We start from the raw sequence: 20,479 nt of genomic DNA on the forward strand, positions 1-20,479 counted from the left end.
TTATCTAGAGAGACCTTTAAACTAGAAGGACAGTAATTGAAACCCACAGAGCATTATCAAGCTTCAGAGACTGAAAAGGAATAGATTCTTACGGAAATCAAGGGCTGCAAAAACTACTTGATATGGAGCAAAAGAAAATAATGACCTCCAAGTCTCACATTCCAACATCACTGAACCGCTGGTAAAAGATCAAATAAACAACAAGATAACAGAATATTATCGAACAAGGAACAGCTTCAAGAATGCAAAGTGTCGTTACTGGTCCACAGGAAAATGATTAAAAGCCAAGATAATGGAAAAAGAAAATTTGCTTTTGCTGAAATATTCAGAGCTCGAACATCACTGAATTATTATTGAGGAAAGCATTCTACAAAAACCAACTTTCTCTGATGAAACAAAACCTGAGAGAGGGAGAAAGAGGTCTTTCTTAAAACTTTGCAAATGACTATTCTGGATAAGCAGGTCTCATTACTGAATGGTTATGATGTTTTGAAGAAGGTATCAGAAGCATATGTGAAAGAGAGTGCAGTCCTTGGCATCTAGATAGTTCAAATTCTCAGATGAGATTTAGAATAACAAGGATTAAGAGACTCTGAATATCCTGACATTGTCCAGGTCTGGACATTGAAGTACTGCGGAGAAACTTCTCAGGGATTCTCCTTTCTGATGAAGGAATCCTGAAACTTCCACTTTTGAAACCCTCTGTTACTCATTTTACTGAAACTTTTCCATGCATCCCTGGAACTTAAATTTATATAGAGAAGCAGCCTCTAGGTTGAAGCTCAAGTATAGGTTGCACGAGTTATGTCGATTGACATATGTGGAGAGACTAGATTGACTGGGCTTATACTCGCTGGAATTTAGAAGAACAAGGCAAGGGAATCTCATAGAAACAGATAAATTTCTGATGGGACTGGATAGGCTAGATGCGGGAAGAATGTTCCTGATGTTGGGGATGACCAGAACTAGGGGTCATAGTCTAAGAATAAGGGGTAAGCCATTCAGGACTGATGATGAAGAAGAATTTCTTCATTTAGTTGTGAACGTGTGAAATGCTCTCCCACAGGAGGCTGTTGGGGCCAGTTCAGTAGATATATTTCAGAGGGAGCTGGATGTAACCCTTACAGGTAAAGGGACCAAGGAGTATGGAGAGAAAACGAGAATGATATACTGAGATTGCATGATCAGCCATGATGGTGCAGGCTCAAAATATCAAATGACCATTTTCAACACCTATTTTCTAAATTTCTATGTCATTCTGCATTCACATCACTGACCACCCTAATATCATTGCACTGTGATATCGCAAGGCACAACTTACAACTCACGTCTGTATGGGTGCCATCTTAGCAAGCTCTCATTGTAATCAATCATTGCAATACGTCAACAATAAGTACATGGAGCAAGTGTAGTGCTAAGAAAAGCGACTGTAGTCTTACATTAGGTGTTAAATTAGAAGTGACAAAGCACAGTGGGAAAGGAGAACGTGCGGTTGATATGGGTGCTTTCTCCAACACTTGTATATATGATTGTAAAGAAAGCTGAAGAAGTAGAGCATGTCTTAAAGCATTCAGAGGTTAAAATGAAAAGGCAAAGTTGTCCTATCATGTGTGACAATGCTTTGGATTTAAGAGATTATTTTGTCCTTTTTTTTAAAGAGAGGTTTTAAGACAGATGTGCCAAGCTGGCTAGTGAAGACTCATAAAGTAGACGGCTTGGGAGGCTTTAGTTTTTTCTTAAAGTTGGAACAATAGGTGCAAGGAGAATTTTGCCATTTGATCTAGTTATGGCTCTGGGCAAATGAGATGATGCTTAAGGTGCAGCATCTTTCCCTCTCACCGATTATCATTGATACATGTTGGGACAAAACCTCAGCATCTTATCTCCTAGTTCTGTTGTGCCAACACTACCTCCCAAACTTTGCATGTCCTTTTATGCAGTGTGAAAACATTAGAGAAGGCCAATAGAAGCACCTTAGATGGGTGTGGCCAGCTCTCTCAGACCAGGATTTCAGTTCTTAGTTTTTTTTAGCTTTAAACAGTTGCTGTTGAAGTCTCCACAGGGCAGGGGCTGCTGGAGTTTTGACAAAATAAAGCAATATTTTTCCTCTCCCCATTACAGCTAGAAGCTGGGGATTCTCTTTGCTGCTGGGTTACCTGTGAGACATCTCTATTGTTCTGAATTTGCCTTTTTGCCAGGGAGTACGTTCATAGGATATTACTAAATTGGAACAGTTAATCATTAATGGTTACTGTATCTGTTAAGTTTCCTGATAGAATTAAGTTATAATAAGTTCTTCTTTCTTTTGTTGTATTTTAGCTAGTGTTTAAATAAAATTATGTTTTGCTTAATGTCAAATAATTTGACCAATCGAATTGCATATGGAACACAACACATTACATTTGCCTTTAAAATAAGAAAATGTTAGGATCTAGGCTAGCTTCCTAAAATATTGTGAGGGGTCTCATCTGGTCCATAACAAATGGGGAAAAATAATGAACAAATTGTTGGCATTATGAGTAGAAGATCTGCACAATAAGACACTCTGATTAACTTAATTATCATTCAGAAGGCTCTAGCTTGTTTGAGAACCTGTAAAAGGATTTGGAGATGAAGAAGCAGCGAAGGAGAAGCCATTCAAGACTGCCTGTGCAAGGTTTTAAAGGAGCTGGAGGATGGTGATGTCAGCGATGTGGAGATGACAATTGATGATTTTCCAACTGCATCTCCATCTTCCACATAATCCTCCCCCAACAACTCTCAAAATTATAGATCAAAATAAAACTTTTTTTAAACATTAAAACTGGTTTTATGTTTGAATCATTTCTTAAAAATGCCACTGCAGAATAAATAATATGTCTTACATGGGGTATGTGTACATTGTATTGTACAGTATTCTATGTATTTTGCTGCTAGGTTTGAAACATATTTTCCTCAGTTACAATATCTATCCCTACCCTATTCCATTGTTTTTCACAGAAAAAATTGTTTTGATATCAGTCAAAAGGCAATATTTAATGGTTTTACATTCCCTACCCCACCCTGTATTTACCTTTTTCTTAGGCAGAAATATTTCTCAATATAGAGTTATTTTAAATGAGTTGCACATTTCTGGTACATAACCCCAACTTATATCAAGGACCACCTCGTCTTCCCATTACTGAAGGAACAAGCAATCTTGACTAAAGATGCAGAGCTGCTGTCATTCATTGTAGGCCAGCTTGGCAGTGTGGAGAAATAGTACCACTGCCTTTACATTCAGGTTCTCAATATTGACTGGAAATCCCTTGCAAGGGGGAGTCACAGATTTCATCCCTCCCATTCATCCTCAAAAATGGCTAAGTACATGGTTAGAAATTGAAACCTTAGCCGGAAGAAACTTTGATGGGGTGAACTGAGACTAAAAGGTTAAATATTAATGGTTATATGTTAATGGTTAAAATGAATGCTATGAAAGAAGTTGAAGATATAGGGAATAAAGCGTCAACTATACTGTTACTTTATTGGTAGCTACCAGAACTCTGGGTGTTGCAGATCCTCATCATAAAAATCATTACTACCCCTCCCATTCTTAACCAAATTCTACACTCCTGGTTATGGACTTGTCAACTAAGACAAATTAGATCTGGATCCCTCACTTTTATACACTCAAATCAGGTCTCCACTCAACTCTCCTGTTTCAAAGAAAATGACCCTTATATACATATTAGAAGCATGAGTGTCATGATTTTTGTCATGATGTTAGAACAAAATTGAATCAGGACCTTTACGTATACTAATGTTCAGACTGTTCTCATCTTCCTTCTCTAGTGCACTGTATTCTAAATAATGAAACGTGGAATAGTTGACTCACAACGTACACCTGAGCATAATACAACTGAGGTGAGGTGACAGTGACAGCCCTTAACATCAAGGCTACATTTGACTGAATGTGGCGTCAAGGAGTCCAAGCAAAACCAGAATCAATGGGTTACAGGGAGCAAACTCTCCGCTGTTTGGAATCATTCCTGGCACATTGGAAGATAGCCGTGGTGTTTGGAGCTCCAGGATATCTCTGCAGGAATTCCTCAGGGTAGTGTCCTAAGCCCAAACATCTTTAGCTACTTCATAAATGATGTTCTAACCTTTATAAGGTGAGAAGTGGTGATATTTGCTGATGATTACACAAAATTCAGTGCCATTTCTTATTCTTCAGATACTGAAGCAGTCCATTTTCAAATGGAACAAGATCTAGACAATATCCAGGCTTGGACTGATGAGTGACGAGTAACATTCACACCGCACAAAAAGCAGACTATAACCATCACCAATAAGGGACAATCTTATCAATTCAATGGTGTTACCATCACTAAATCGCCCACTATCAACATCTAGGGCGTTATCATTGACCAGAAACTTAACTGAACTCTCCACATAAATACAATGGCTACAAGAGCAGGTCAGATGCTGTGCATTCTGCAACGAGTAACTCACCGCCCAACTCCCCAAAGCCTGTCCACCATCTGCAAGGCACAAGTCAGTAGTGTGATAGAATATTCCTCACTTGGCTAGATGAGTGCAGCCCCAACAACTCTCAAGAAATGTTGCACATTCCGGTTAAAGCAGCCTGCTTGATTGGCACGACATCCACTAGCATCCACCCCCTCCACCACCAATACTCAGTGGCAGTAGTGTATACTATCTGCAAGATGCACTGCAGAAATTCACCAAAGACCCTCAGAAAGCATCTTCGAAACCCAAGATCACTTCCATCTAAAAGGACAAGGGCAGCAGATACATGGGAACATCACCACAAGCAAGTTTCCCTTTAAGCTACTCACAATCGTGACTTGGAAATACATGCCATTCCTTCACTGCTGCTGGGTCAAAATCCTGGAATTCCTTCCCTAACGGCATTGTGGGTCAAGCCACTGCAGGTGGACTGCAGTGGTTCAAGAAGGTAGCTCATCATCACCTTCTCAAGGGAAACTAGGAATGAACAAGAAATGCTGACCAGCCAGCAATGCCCACATTCCATGAATGAATAAAAAACACAGTTAAATCTGTAATGACATCACTCAATGACCATGCGGAGAAATTGTCCATTGCTAGGACTGCAAATAAGCTAAATAGTGGAAAATTAAATTAAAACAAAAAGAAAGCTGTAAAATCTGGGTCAGACATCATGTTCAAGGAGAAACAGAGGTAATGTGTCAGATCAAGATGATCTTTAAGTATTCCATCATCTGCACTATTTTCCTTTTTAAAATTATGTAAAACTATCTTCAATGATCCTTAATGCACAGGACATTTATACCAGGCAGTAAACTCATGAAGAATTTGAATAAAGATTACAAAGTGCATGAATTACACACTCAACTGATGTCATTAAGATGTCATAATATAATTCCTTTTGCTTAACCATTACTGTTTATGCAAATCTATTGGGTGATGTTTATAGTAAGTCTTCAGCGAAGGCACAGGTCTATATTATCCCTTACAGATTAAGTTGGTATTAAATAATCATTAAGATGATGGAATTCATGTATTGGCTAATTACAGTTCTGCAGTTTCTCCTCATGGAAAGTTTCTTTGTACCATTACTTAAGGACAGGATGGATTTTTAACTAGCAATGAGTTGAAGGGTTACGGAGAATGGGCAGGAAAGTAGAGTTCAGGCCGAGGTCACCTCACGTGACATGGAAGACCAGGCTCAAGAGGCTGAATTGCTTATGCTGTCTCCTAGTTCTCTTGTTCATATGCTAGAAATTGATTGTAATGGCAGGAAAAGAGCTATTCCGGTTAAAGCAGCCTGCTTGATTGGCACGACATCCACTAGCAACCACCCCCTCTACCACCAATACTCAGTGGCAGTAGTATATACTATCTGCAAGATGCACTGCAGAAATTCACCAAAGACCCTCAGAAAGCATCTTCGAAACCCAAGATCACTTCCATCTAAAAGTTAAACATATTTTTACAGTTTCAATAATTTACCAAATTAAGTTGGTAGTTACAAAAAAAATCATAGAAACTAAGACACTAGGGTTGGTGAGTTGACCCAATGAACCACACAGAATTATATATGTTCACAGCATGAAAGGAGGACATTTGGCCTAACATGAATTTTCCAGACCACAGGTAGCCATCCAGCTTAATCTCATGTTATAGCTTTTGGTCCTTAGCCTTTTTGGTCACAGCCCTTCAAATAAAAGCATTCCTGGTTTGGAATGAGTTCTGTTCTTGAGTTTGTTCGCAAATCTATTTGCCAGAACACAATTCAGGACAATATAAAATAGCCAACTGTAAGCACAGGAAATGTTTGTATATCAAATGTTTATAAATTGGCAATCCCCTGTTTTATTTAAATGCTATCAAGGTTACTGCTACTGCCACACTTTCAAGCAGCTTGTTCCAGATCCCCATCCCTAGAAATGCCTTTCAAATCCCACCTCCAATCCAAAAATCTATGTTTCTGGTACAGATTCCTTGACCAAAGAGAATAAGACCTTTCTATCCATTCTATCTGGATCTTTCATAAATTTACTGATTTAAATTAGGTCTGTATTTAGCTTTGGAAGAAAAATAAATAACCGTTCTTTACAACTAAAGTTCTCCAATCCAGACAACATCCTTATAAATCGCCTCTGTATCCTCTCTAGCACAGTCAGATCTTCCCCATAGAGTAATATCTGAATCATATACAGCTCCAGAAGTGTCTGGTCAGACCACATGGGGAATATTATGAGCAGTTTTGGGCTCTGTATCTAAGAAAGGAAGTGTTGGCCTTGAAAGTGGTCCAGAGGAGCTTCACAAAATGATTCTAGGAATGAAGAGCTCGTCATATTGGAAATGGTTGCGGACTCTAGATCTGTATTCAATGGAGTTGAGAAGAATGAGGGGGGATTTCATTGAAACTTACAGAATACTGAGAGGCCTGGATAAAGTGGGCATGAAGAAATTATCTCCACTAGCAGGAGTGTCTAGGACTGAGGGCATGGCCCCAGAGTGAAGGGACAACCCTTTAGAACTGAGATGATGAGGAATTATTTCATCAAAGGATGATGAATTTGTGGAATTCATTGTTGCAGAAGACTGTGGAACACAACTCATTGAGTGCCTTTCAGACAGAGATAAATAGATAGGTTCATGATTAGTAAGAGGGTCAAACATTACAGGGAGTAGGCTTGGGAAACATATCAAATAGTGAAACAGACTTTATGGGCTGAATGGCCTAATTCTATCCTATGTTTTATTCTTTCTCACAAAGATCTATTTAATTTATCTGAAATCCCTTCTATTTCCCATAGCTTTGCAAGTGTTTCTCTTTTCTTGTGTACACCTAATTCCTTTCAGACTTCTCAAAACCAATCCATCTAATAATAGAAAACTTGTCCTTTTTGGCTGAGTAAAGATTGTTCATAATTTTAGTGATGTTTTAAATCTCTTTTTAATTGTCTCTATCCTAAGGAGAACAATCCAGCTTCTCTGGTCGTCCCATATTTGGAAATCCTTCATTGCAAACAAGATCCTGTGCATCCATTCAAAACCTTAGCATCCTCACTAAAATGAGCTACCCAGAATTAGACACCATCCTCCAGGTGAAGCACTGAAACATAAAGATTTGGTATAAAATGTATGAACAGTGATTGATGCAAAACTGATTACATTATTCAATGGATGTGAAATTAGTATTGTCATAATTCTTGATCACACTTTAGTGTTAGGACATATACAGTGGGAAAATGCTATGTCTATTCAATTTGCCATGCCAACTATCAAATGTTGTTGAAGACCTTGGCCACTACATCAACTGTATCAGTTTTCTTTCTACTATAAATCAAAATAAGTTTTGAAAAGAATTGAAGTCTGATTTTCCCTAATTTACATTTCCAATTTCTGAATAAAGTTGGAGACAAAAGTTTGAAAGTTTATTTTATAATATACTCACAGCATAATTTTTACGTCTTTTAATACCCATGTTAACATTTTATTACCAGGTCAGGCATCAAAAGCCTGGCCTAAGACTGATTTATTTTAACCTTACAATATAGTTACAGCATGTTTCTAACCGTATGTCTGCATTCTGAAATTGTACTATGCTAGCTCAAGTAGCAGTCTATTCATTTTAAGAGCTAGAAAATTAATGTTTTAATGCTAAAGAAAAACAAAGTCATAACTGACCTTATTCAAAGTGATACCATGGAAAAGTAGCAAATAAACTGCTGATGCGTTATAGGAGACATGGCTATGCAAGAACAGGGAGGGATGGATTAAAGTCTGAAATGGGTAAATTGCGTGTGTCCAATGTCTCAATCTTCTTTCCTCTAATCCTCTATGTTCCTGCTTCAAGATTCCCTAAGTTTCACTAATGCAGCAATGCCACTCTCCTAATGTCACCAGACTTTTGACAGTTCTTTTACCAGTGCCTTAAGTCCTAGAGCCTCCCTTTCCATTTTATTGAAGCCCCTTCCATCCATCACCCCAAAGCACAATTGCTTACAAAACATGGGATTGTTTTACATCTAAGTTAGAAAAATAAAACAACTGGTGATCAAACTTAAGAAATCTCAGTTATAAAGTATCAGGTACTTTTGGACCATGTTGTTTCTAAATGTTTGGCAGTAGACATATATCTACATTTTGTTTGTGTAATTCTAAGAAACTTGTACACATACAAAGCAGAAATATATAGATACACAGTAGGTGATTTTGGCAAATTTATCTGAACATAATATTGGTTCCGTGTAAGGCCAGTGTAAATGTCACCTTTGCCCCATTGTACATTGAGACTTTTTAAACCTCCTTTAAATAGCAATTTCATATCCTTTCAATAACGTAATCAATCACTCTTGCATCGATCTGTACATATATAAGTACGTTACAATGCTTCACCTAGATGATTGTATCTGATTCTGGGCACCACATTTTAGCAAGGATGCCACAGTCTTGAATAAATTTAAAAGGATCTTCTTTGGAATGAATTAATAAGATTTATGAAGAGAAAATATGTGCCTTATGCAATTTATAACTAGAGAAAATCACTCTGTAACATATTACCCAGTGATGCAATGCCATGTAATTACAAAACCATGTTGCTTTCATCTTTATTCAGCTCTCATCCACTGCATGGCGGAGACAAACAAAACAAACTAGTAACAAACATAATCTCGTGAAAATGGAAACACAATCTGTTCTATTACCATGTAGTCATTTTATACACAGATTTTAAAAGTTTTGAATTATATTTCACAGTAAACTAAAGCAAGATGAATATCAAGGACATGGTGTACAGACAAAATATTAATCCCAAATCATAGTAACCAGAATAATAGAGAAATATTTTAAATGATAATATTCTACATTTATGGTACTGTGTTTTTGAAAGTTACAAGCTGTTCATTACAATTCTATTTTTCGTAAAATCTTATATTTTATACATTATCCCTTATGTTAGGAGTTCCTTTGTTTCCCACCTTCAACATATTAGTCTTGAAGTAAGAAGATCACTGCACTGCAAGCTCTAATCCTGTTAGACTGTCATCATTGATTGGAAGATCAGACAGCAGCATGGTAAAATGTTTCATCTTTGTAGAGCACGTTGTTCCTCATTTAAATTCCTGTGATGGAGCTGTTAGGAAATCGCAGGTAAGAACCAGCGCTCATTCACTTTTTGGAACAGGACAGTGTGCTTTCAGAGTGCCTCCACTCCCTCTGGCATTACTCTTTGCGACATTAATTTACTTCTAAGGCGTAGTGTATCTTGTAAATTTAAAGTTGGTTTCACCTGTAGATTGTCATATAAAAGACCATGCCTTCCGAACTCGCAAAAACATGTTGCACTTCTGCAGGATAATTTACTGGCACAATATTGTCCCATAGGACATACTACTACTTTGAAGATTGATAACAATTTTCACATGTAACAAGTTCTGGATCCCTACTGCACTGCGAAGATCATAATTCACAGTAGAGACAAAACACAAAGCTGATCACTTCTTTCAACACCCATTTCCAAATTCAAAGGAGAAAACTAATTTATATTACACGTTTCGTGTCCTCAGGATGTCCCAAAGAACTTCACAATTACTTTTCAAGTATACATACTGTTATGCAGATAATTCATCAATCTGCACACGATTGGATCGAATAAGTAACAATAAACATAGAATATAGGAACAGTAGTAGGGCATTTGGCCCTGAGAGCCTGCTCAATATGATCGTGGTCAATCATCTAACTCAGTATGCTGTTCACACTTTCTCCCAAGGTCCTTTGATTCCTTAGCCCTAAGAACTGTATCTACATCTTTCTTGAAAGTCTTCAATGTTTTGGCCTCATTAGTTTCCTGCAGAGAATTCCACAGGCTCACCACTCTCTGGGTGAAGGAATTCCTCATCTATCCTAAAAGGCCTACCTGTTAATCTTAGACTTCGACTCCTTGTATTGCACTCCCTAATCATGGAAAGTATCAATCGTGCATCTAGCCTGTCCAATCCTGTTAGAATTTTATACATTTCTATGAGGTGACCCCCTCATTCTTCTAAACTATAGTGAATACAGACATAATTGATCCAGTCTGTCCCCATACATCAGTCCCATTATCACATATCAGTCTGGTAAACCTTCTTTTCATTCCCTTGATGGCCAGAACATCCTTCCTCAGATAAAGAGACCAAAACTGCACACAATATTCCAGGGGTATAGCGCAGAGCAGCAATATATCCTTGCTCTGGTATTCAAATGCTACAAAATAAACTAAAAGACAATATGCATTTTATGGTGTTGTTTTTGGGTTAAACGCTGAACAAGGAACTAGATGAACATTTCTGCTTTTCTTCAAATTCTATAGAAACTTTCATAACCTCCTGAACAAACACTCTCCACGAGAGTCGTACCAGAAGATTGGAGGGAGGCAATGTTGTTCCTCTTTACAAGAAAGGGAATAGGAAATCCCTGGAAATTACAGACCAGTCAGTCTTACGTTTGTGGTCAGCAAGGTTTTGGAAAGAATTCTGAGGGATAGGATTTATGACTATTTGGAAAAGCATAGCATGATTAAAGGGAGTCAGCATGGCTTTTTGACAGGCAGGTCATGCCTTACAAATCTTATTGAGTTCTTTGAGGAAGTCACAAGACAGGTTGACGAGGGTCGAGCAGTGGATGTGGTGTACATGGCCTTCAGCAAGGCATTTGAGAAGGTTCCCCACGGCAGGCTCATTCATAAAGTCTGGAGGTATGGGATACAGGGTGATTTGGCTGTCTGGATTCAGAATTGGTTGGCTGACAGGAGGCAGAGAGTGGTTGTAGATGGTAAGTATTCTGCCTGGAGGTCAGTGCTGAATGGTGTCTCGCAGGGCTCTGTTCTTGGGCCTCTGCTCTTTGTAGTTTTTATAAATGACTTGGATGAGGAGGTTGAGGGGTGGCTTAGTGCGTTTGCTGATGACACAAAGGTTGGAGGTGCCGTTGACTGTATCGAGGGCTACTGCAGGCTTCAGCAAGACATTGACAGAATGCAGAGCTGGGCTGAGAAATGGCAGATGGAGTTCAACCTGGATAAGTGCGAAGTGATGCATTTTGGAAGGTCGAACTTACATGCTGAATATAGGATTAAAGGCAGGATTCTCGGCAGAGTGGAGGAACAGCGGGATCTTGGTGTTCAAGTGCATGGCTCCCTCAAAGTTGCCACCCAGGTGGATAAGGTTGTTAAGAAAGCATATGGTGTTTTGGCTTTCATTAACAGGGGGATCGAGTTTAAGAGCCGCGAGGTTATGCTGCAGCTCTACAAAACCCTGGTGAGACCACACTTGGAATATTGTGTCCAGTTCTGGTCGCCCTATTATAGGAAAGATGTGGAGGCTTTGGAGAGGGTGCGAAGGAGGTTTACCAGGATGCTGCCCGGACTGGAGGGCTTGTCTTACGAGGAGAGGTTGACTGAGCTCGGACTTTTCTCTCTGGAGAGAAGGAGGAAGAGAGGTGGCCTGATCGAGGTGTACAAGGTAATGAGAGGCATGGATAGAGTCGATAGCCAGAGACTTTTCCCAGGGCAGAAGTGACTGCCACGAGGGGTCATAGTTTTAAGGTGTTAGGAGGAAGGTATAGAGGAGACGTCAGAGGGAGGTTCTTCACCCAGGCAGTTGTGAGCGCATGGAATAGTTTGCCAGTGGTAGTCGTGGAAGCAGAGTCATTAGTGACATTTAAGTGACTGCTGGACATGCACGTGGACGGCAGTGAATTGAGTGGAATGTAGGTTAGGTTATTTTATTTTTGGATTAGGATTATTCCACGGCACAACATCGTGGGCCGAAGGGCCTGTACTGTGCTGTACTCTTCTATGTTCTATGTTCAATGATGTCTTAGTTTACATTCTACTCAAAAAAATTAGCATTTTCCAAAATGAAGACACTCTCTATACAACACTTACAGGTGAGCCAAGATCACATGGATCACGTACCTAACTATCTGTCTCAGAGATCAGATCACTGCAAATGAGTCAAGAAGTTACGGTAATGTAACAGGGTTAACCACACTACCACTTTCAACAAGGTTTAGTGGACAAGAGGTTAAATTAAACCAGCAGCAAGATTGCCTGTACAGCCTCTACTTAGTGCTTTGTGACTACCTGAAGAAGTCTTGAGGTGCAGTGGTTAGTCTGCCAGCCTCTGAAACAGAACCTCAAGGTTCAACTCCAAGGCTTAATAGTCAAGCATGGTCTATTGAAAATGACCAAAATGGTTGAGTATGAATTTGCAAATCCTTCCAAAATGTCAAGAAATTCCTGAAAAATTGCATCATCACTACTCATGGCTCCAGGTTACAACATCCAAGTAAAAATGCAAGTTACCACAGTAGCTCAGACTCTAGCGGGGTAAAAGAGGCAGCGTGGTTGATTGAGTTGGCTGGATTGCCAGTGTCGATCAACTTGCAATAATATGGGGTTTGATCCTTGTTGCACTCGGGTGGAGTTGGGACCTACCCCCTTGTCCTACCTGTGGTAGTGGTTGTAGTGCTGCGGTTCATATCTGCCTTCTGGCAAAAAACAGAAGATGGAAAAACAGACTTAGGATCAGCTGTGAAAAACCCGAGGGCAGTAAAAAGCAGTCATTGTTCAATCTACTAAACTAAAAATCTGCAGTGACCACTTCCTAGCATTAGTGTCTAAATGCAGCCACTAGGATGTTTGTAGTTAACATGTTAGACTTTCAAAGGACAATGCGAGTTTGTCTTATTTTGGCTGGCTCCAAAACCACTAACTGTTGGTTTCACTTGGCAGATTGACCACCATTGATCCACCTGTTCTTTGAAAGGATGTGATCTCAATGTTTTATGAATCCTGTTTGCAATACTACCCTTTCCTAAGCTGAAACCTTTGTTTAGGCCAAGAGAGGCACTGACCCTTACAAAGCCAAGCAGAATTCCCAAGACATAATTGCAACCTACCATTTCCAGGTTCCAGTCTACTAAGGTCCTTCCATCACACTCATTCCAAAATAACATGGAAAGTCCGATTTCAACACTTTGTTTTAACAGAATTAGTTTTCATTAATGTGAGGGATTAAAGTGTTGAGACAGAACTCTTCCTATTTTAAGTAGCTAGTGTCAGCATTAAGTACTCACAGATTAAATAAAGTGAAATGGAAATAAAATGTAATTTAATAATAGAAATTTACCATTGAAATAAACACAATTCGCTGTTATCTCCCCAACCTCTGAACTGCATTCACTAAGCAATAATATACCTTTGCTTCTCACTTCCTGTCTTGTGGTTTATCTAACTTAAATTCAGAGTTCTAGTTAAGGATAGATTTTAGTATATGCCCCAGAGTATGGGGAACTGACTGATAGTGCTCAAATGCATTTCATATTATACCCTTACCTCAGTAAACTGGGAAATGTTCACATTATCTTTGGGAGTCAGTTTAGCTCAACTGGCTGAAGGGCTAATTTGTGATGCAGAGAAATGCCAACAGCATGGTTTCACTTCCTACACTGACAGAGGTTACCATGAAAGATTCTCATTCTCAATCTCTCCCCTCACCCTTAGGTTCAATTACCACCAGTTGTTGCTCTCCAATGAGCCATTGCAGATTCACAAATTGATTATAAATTACTAAGAACTAGAAAGATTGCAAGATTATTGTCAGTGGGTCAAACTGTTGGGAAACAATAAATCCCACATTCACAACTGTAAATGGAAATCAATTTAATTTATTATAATCTAACCCTGATTATTTAAACAATCCAAACATTGTCTTATTATTGTACACAGGCCTTTCCCTAAAAGTATAGAAGATAACTTTCATATTAAATAACCACACACCAGCAAGATTAAATGGAAACATTAAATATTAACCAGTCTTCAACAAATTAAATAACGTAATGGGTCTTATAATGCAATGTGATAACGTGGATGTACAAAATGAATGAACTGTAGCCAGTCAAGTTTGTAGATGACACAAAATAGATGGGAAGGAAAGTGGTGAGAATGTCACAAAAAAAGTCTGCAGGGGGACAGAGAAAAGCTAAGCGATTGGGCTAAAACTTAGTAGATGGACTATAATGTGAGGTTATATACTTTGGAAGACAGGACAAAAGAAGTGAATATTACTTAAATGGAGAAAGGCTGTAGAATGCTACAGAACAGAGGGATCTGGGACTACTTATCCATGAATTGTGAAAAACATTCAAATTCAGCATATAATAATGGAGACAAATCGAATGTTGGCCTTTACTTCAAAGGCAGTGGAGTATAAAAGTAGGGAGGCTTCGCTAAAACTATTCTAGGCACCAATTAGAGGACAGCTGGGATACTGAACAGTTTGGGCCCCTTATATAAAGGACAGAAATACTGGAATTGAAGGCAGTTCACTGGAGGTTCACAAGGCTGATACGAGGTATGGAGAGACTGTTTTACAAGTTGAGTAGGCTGGGGCTGTACTCATTTAAATTTAGAAGAACGAGGTGACCTTATTGAAATATACAAAATTCTTAGGGGACTTAGACTAAAGGCAAAAAAGTTGTTTCCCCTTTTGCAAGTGTCTAGGACCTGAGGGCATAATCTCAGAATAAGGATTTGCACATTTAAAACAGATGAAGAGCAATTTCTTCTCTCTACAGTTAATTAACTTGTGAAATTCTTTACCACAGACAGCTGTTCAGACTGGATCGTGAAGTATATTCAAGGCTGAGATAGAATGATTTTTAAACAGTAAGGGAACCATGAGTTAGAGGGAAAGGCAGGGAAGCGGTGTTGAAGATTATTAAATCAACAATGATCTCATTGAATAGCAGAATTGACTTGATGGCATGAATGGCCTACATCTGCTCCTATAGCTTATAGGTTACTGATGTTGTAGGTATTGTTACTATAGCAAAACTTTTATCTGAAATTGCTTGTAATATCTCCATTCCATCTATAATTTTTAAAAAATGTTTCAAAACGTTGATCAACAATCACGATGACATTTCACAAATTCCTTAGAATTTCATACTCTAACGTCTATTGCACGGTCTGAGACAAAATAATTTGTCATTTTTATTTATTCGTTATAAACCACTAGTGGCTCCACTGTAAACTGCAGGATACAATGTACATTCAGTAAATGCTATTTTTTAGAATCTTTACACAATTTTGCAACAGAACAGTTACATAAACTGTAATTTTAAATAGAGTGTTTTAAAACGTTATATATTCATGAAAATTAAAAGAGGTTCAAAACAATAGCTGGTTAAGATGCTAATATACTAGTTTTGACATTGATTCATTATATGGCGCAAATACTGAACAACATATTACCTTAGCACAACAATCAATAAAAATCTATAGCAGTTGGGTTCAGGAATCATTGTCCCATGTGCTTGGCAAGAAGTCTGGCAGTCCTATCCTTTCTGAGTGTGAACAGTGAAAGATAAACACATATTGGCAATCAATCAAGAATTTTGCAAGTGTCATATCAAAAGATTGCAAGATTTTTGGAGCACACACATAGTCAAAAGGTACCTTATTTAAACGTGATGATAGAAGGATACATCATTATGTATACTTTAAATTATGTCGAGATAATTTATGCTGCTTGAATCAAATCCAAACAAAACTGTATTATGTATATTCACCTTACTATGAACTAAAGCAACTTATTGATTCATGTCAGGTATTGCCACACCAAATGTTTGCTCAGCCTGCTTTCAGAGGGACTGAGGGGATGTTTGTGTTAAAGACACCAATATCAAATTGAGACTGTAAGAAGATAATATTGATACATCCAGAGTTATACCATTGGTTGTTTTGTAGCATAGAACTTGAGTATTGCTGAGAAAAAGACTTTTTGATTAAGCTTTTTGTCTTGCACACATCAGAACAATTCATAAGAATACCAATAAATTTGAAAACCAATATTTATGCTGTATGAGTGGAATGTGTTGGTGGTTGGCAATTAGACTCTGATTGATAGTTACATCTAGAATGCAGTTAATGGTGATTGTCAGATTACTGCCAGGCTTTGTTTAGATTTTTAACCAGGCAGGTTGATTGATTAGCCAGAAGACGTCCTAAGAAATGAGGAAGCAGATGATTGTCACCCATCTTGTTCAGTAGAAACAGACACAGTATCTGTTTCTATTTATTCTGTCTGCAAATAATTGGATACTATGTATTAATACATGCAATTCACAGTACACGTGAGTAACGGGACATTGTATAATACTATATCTAGATTCAAGCCTACTTGTCCGACTGACAATCCTAAATTAGTTGTGTACATTGTTCTTCACATGCTCAGTATTATCCAGCAAATATTCTCCAATTGCAGAATTACACCTAAATGATGGAAACTATGTTGCAAGTATTGGAAATGCAGACTGCTTTGGTACAGACAATATTTTGCTTGTTGCAAACAGCCAAAAGGATATGCTGATTGATATCATCAGTCAATAACGGGATGTACAGCCTACATACACTGGCACCAAAATTCATATACCGTATTATTCATCTGTGTGATAGGCAGTACGTCTTTACGGCTTGATGACAACATCATGTTAGGGGAAGTTGTGACATGAATTGCTCTCCCTGCTCCCAGCTCATAGGCAAACTGACATTTTTAACATTTTTCTTCAATTTCCCTCCTCTTCAATTGACCTAGGCATGCCTTTTAATGTGTAAATGTAGGTACACGCTGTGTGGATGCCCTACTGGATTTTCCATTTTCTGAAATTAATCTTGTCAGTAGAATTTGAAAGTGGCTAACAGTTGCAAGTTCTCTGGTAATATCAAATTGGTATTCTGGTCAGTCCACTTAACTCTACTTCTGCATTCCTCCTAAATCAAAAATTAAGTATATATGAAACTTTGCCCAAAGGAGTCATTTTACAGCTTATCTTCAAACAGAAGGAAACTTACTAATAAATGCAAAACAGTCATTAATGACAAGATATGTCCTCCAATTCACATAATCTGCAATTCACATTGGGCAGAGCCATAATGATTCAAGATGGGGAATTCTGCACTTGCTCAGATTTATTGAATTCATGTCAACTGAGTCACAGTTCTGAATCTAAACATTGATGTTTAAACGATAATAAAATGTGAGGCTGGATGAACACAGCAGGCCAAGCAGCATCTCAGGAGCACAAAAGCTGACGTTTCGGGCCTAGACCCTTCATCAGAGAGTTCCCATTATCATTGATGTTTAAACCTAAGCTTTAGGGAGAGTTTCAGTGGCAGATATTAACTAATGTGGAGAACTACCATTTATGTAATGCCTTTACAAAAGCAAAGTAAGGCCACAACAGCTCACAAAAGTAAGATCAAGCAAAATGAATGCTAAAAGAAAGTATTAAAGTGGGGATAACCATCTTTTGCCAGAAAAATCCCGGGTTTCAAAGGAAGGTATAACAGGAACTATGCAAATTCATAAAGCAAAATCATTAGTTAACAAAATAAATAATGGTCATACATTCAGAAACTTTATTCACTTCCTTTGGGTTCAGGTTTTGCCAGGAATTTTTGCCTGTATAGGAGGCTGTGCTGGGAATTCTGGGCTATGAGTTTTTCGATCAAAAGCACCACCCCATCAAAGTGAAGATAAAAGCACAGAAAATAACCAAGAACTGACAGTTAAAAGAATAGTGACTTCTGGGACAGGTGCAGGAGGTTTAAGAAACTGAGGTGCAAGGTCATAATGAAATTTAAACAGTATACATGGATTTTCTGAAGAAGGGTTTAGGCCCGAAACATCAGCTTTCCTGCTCATCTGTTGCTGTATGGCCTGCTGTGTTCCTCCAGCTCTCCACCTTGTTATCTCATACCCTACACGGGAACCAATAAAGGTTGGCAAGGCCAAGAAATAATGTTTGAGTTGGAATCAGTGAGGGATTGGATACTGATAGCAAAGGGATTGGATGAGTAGGAGTATTGAGAGTGGAGGAGGAAGGCCAGCTTGAAGAGCAGTGGCTTAGTCAAACCTGGCGTTGCAATGACAAGAATGAGGATTTCAGCAGTTGAGGAGCTGATGTAAGGCAAAGATGAATTTTTTTTAAAAAAGTAGATGGTCTTTAAGCTTATTAGTTTAGGTTACTGTCAAATAGGATGTTGATACCAAAGTTGGAGACTATGATTAGGGAAGATGAAGTCAGTTGAAAGGAGATGATGTTTGTTGCTGATGTAAAAATGATGACTGCAGTCTGCATAGTTTAACTAGAAACAACTGCATCTCATCCATAGGTGTCAGATAAACAGGGGAGGAAAAACATTAATAGGAGAGGAAAAAGATTTGGGAAGCAATAACACATTCATGAGTGCTTAAATGGCCAAAGTGATCCAGGGTTGTGTTTTAGAAATGAGGAATGATGACTGTTGCTTTGAGATCTGAAATGGAGAAGGACAGCAATTGACAAGAGGGATCTACTGGCAATGTCAGTGGTAGAAAGGCTATGAAAGGGACTTTTGGTCATTTGCGATTTAATGAGAACTGGATCAGGAAGTCAATCTCAGATGAGATCAGATGTTAAAGCTGAGGAATGAGAGAAAATATATGTGGACCAACATTCCAAACTCATAAACTAATAGATAAAAGAACATGTTCACTTCCAGCATGTATCTTAACAGTTAAATTCAGTGTAAAATAATCCTGTGAAAATAAGCTGTAAAAGAGATTAGGATGTTGTCAACTTCAACTTTCAATCAAAAGTTTGTTAAAATTTGCCTCATGAAAACTTATCAATCTTTCTCAGTATTCTCCCAACTGCGAAAAAATTACAGTCAGTTAAAACAGTTGTGTCCTGTTTTAGTGTTTGATCATGCTGTAGCTATTTATTGCAACACCCATGAAAGTAAAACAAATAATATTTTAAATGCATGAGTTATAAACCAGCTTTTGAAATGAAAACTTTAAAATTTTTAACAACTTAACACATACATTTTAACAGTTTTGTGTGCTTTCTATGCAATTCATTTCACAAATGAACAAAGACTAAAGTAGTAATGTCAGTGGTATTATAATACATTGAAACAACTTCCCCATACTATAGATTAAAAACTTTGTCTAAAAGTTTGACATTATATTTAAATGTTGCTCAGTAGAACATTAAATTAAATTTTAATGACGAATAAATTAATTTGATCATGTGTTGATGCAGATTTTTAAACTGAATCCTACTATGATTATTTTTGCACTGTTATTTGTTAGCAGTTCTAGTTATTACTACTCCCAATCTGACACATGATAAACAAGAACAGCTCAATTTGCATTGATTATACTCAGGCTTCCCTATGACAAATACTGCATCTAACAAAGCTAGTAAAATTATCTAATAAAGATAATAACAACACTCAGTGAGTTGATGTTTACATCCAGTTAGACCTGTATTAGGGGCAGTTGTGTAACAAACACATTCAGGTAGAAACCGAAAGAACTGCGGATGCTGTAAATCAGAAACAAAAACAGAAGTTGTTGGAGTTCTGAGTAAGGGTCACTAGACACAAAACGCTAAGTCTGACTTCTCTTAACAAATGCTGCCAGACCTGCTGAGCTTTTCCAGCGATTTCTGTTTTTGTTACATTCAGGTAGATTTTATTTGGTGGGATGAATGATCCATTTGAAGGGCAAGGAAAGTTTTACAATACACCAAATCTAACCTACCCACTAACCTACCCTCTTGTCAATTTACATTGGTAACATTAGTTAGAGTGAATTGGAGGATACCGTAACCTTAACTGTTCAGGATGTGGGGTGACATGGCAGGATGAAGATAGTGAATGGGAACCAAGCAAATTTTAAATTAAAAGAACTTTAGACTGTTATTACATTTCACGTTCAAAATTTGCTATTTTTGTTCGAGTGATATGGTGTTTGAAAATAGTAACATATAATCTAGTAACATATGACATTATTGATTATCATTTGTACAAATATGGAAATGAATTTTTATTAGAAAAGACACTAAATGGAAATAAAACTGCATCACCTCACTTCTTCAAAACCAAAAAGACAGTAGTGTAGGTACACA

This window comes from Stegostoma tigrinum, chromosome 18 (genome assembly GCF_030684315.1).
Source record: "Stegostoma tigrinum isolate sSteTig4 chromosome 18, sSteTig4.hap1, whole genome shotgun sequence".
Taxonomy (NCBI): domain Eukaryota; kingdom Metazoa; phylum Chordata; class Chondrichthyes; order Orectolobiformes; family Stegostomatidae; genus Stegostoma; species Stegostoma tigrinum.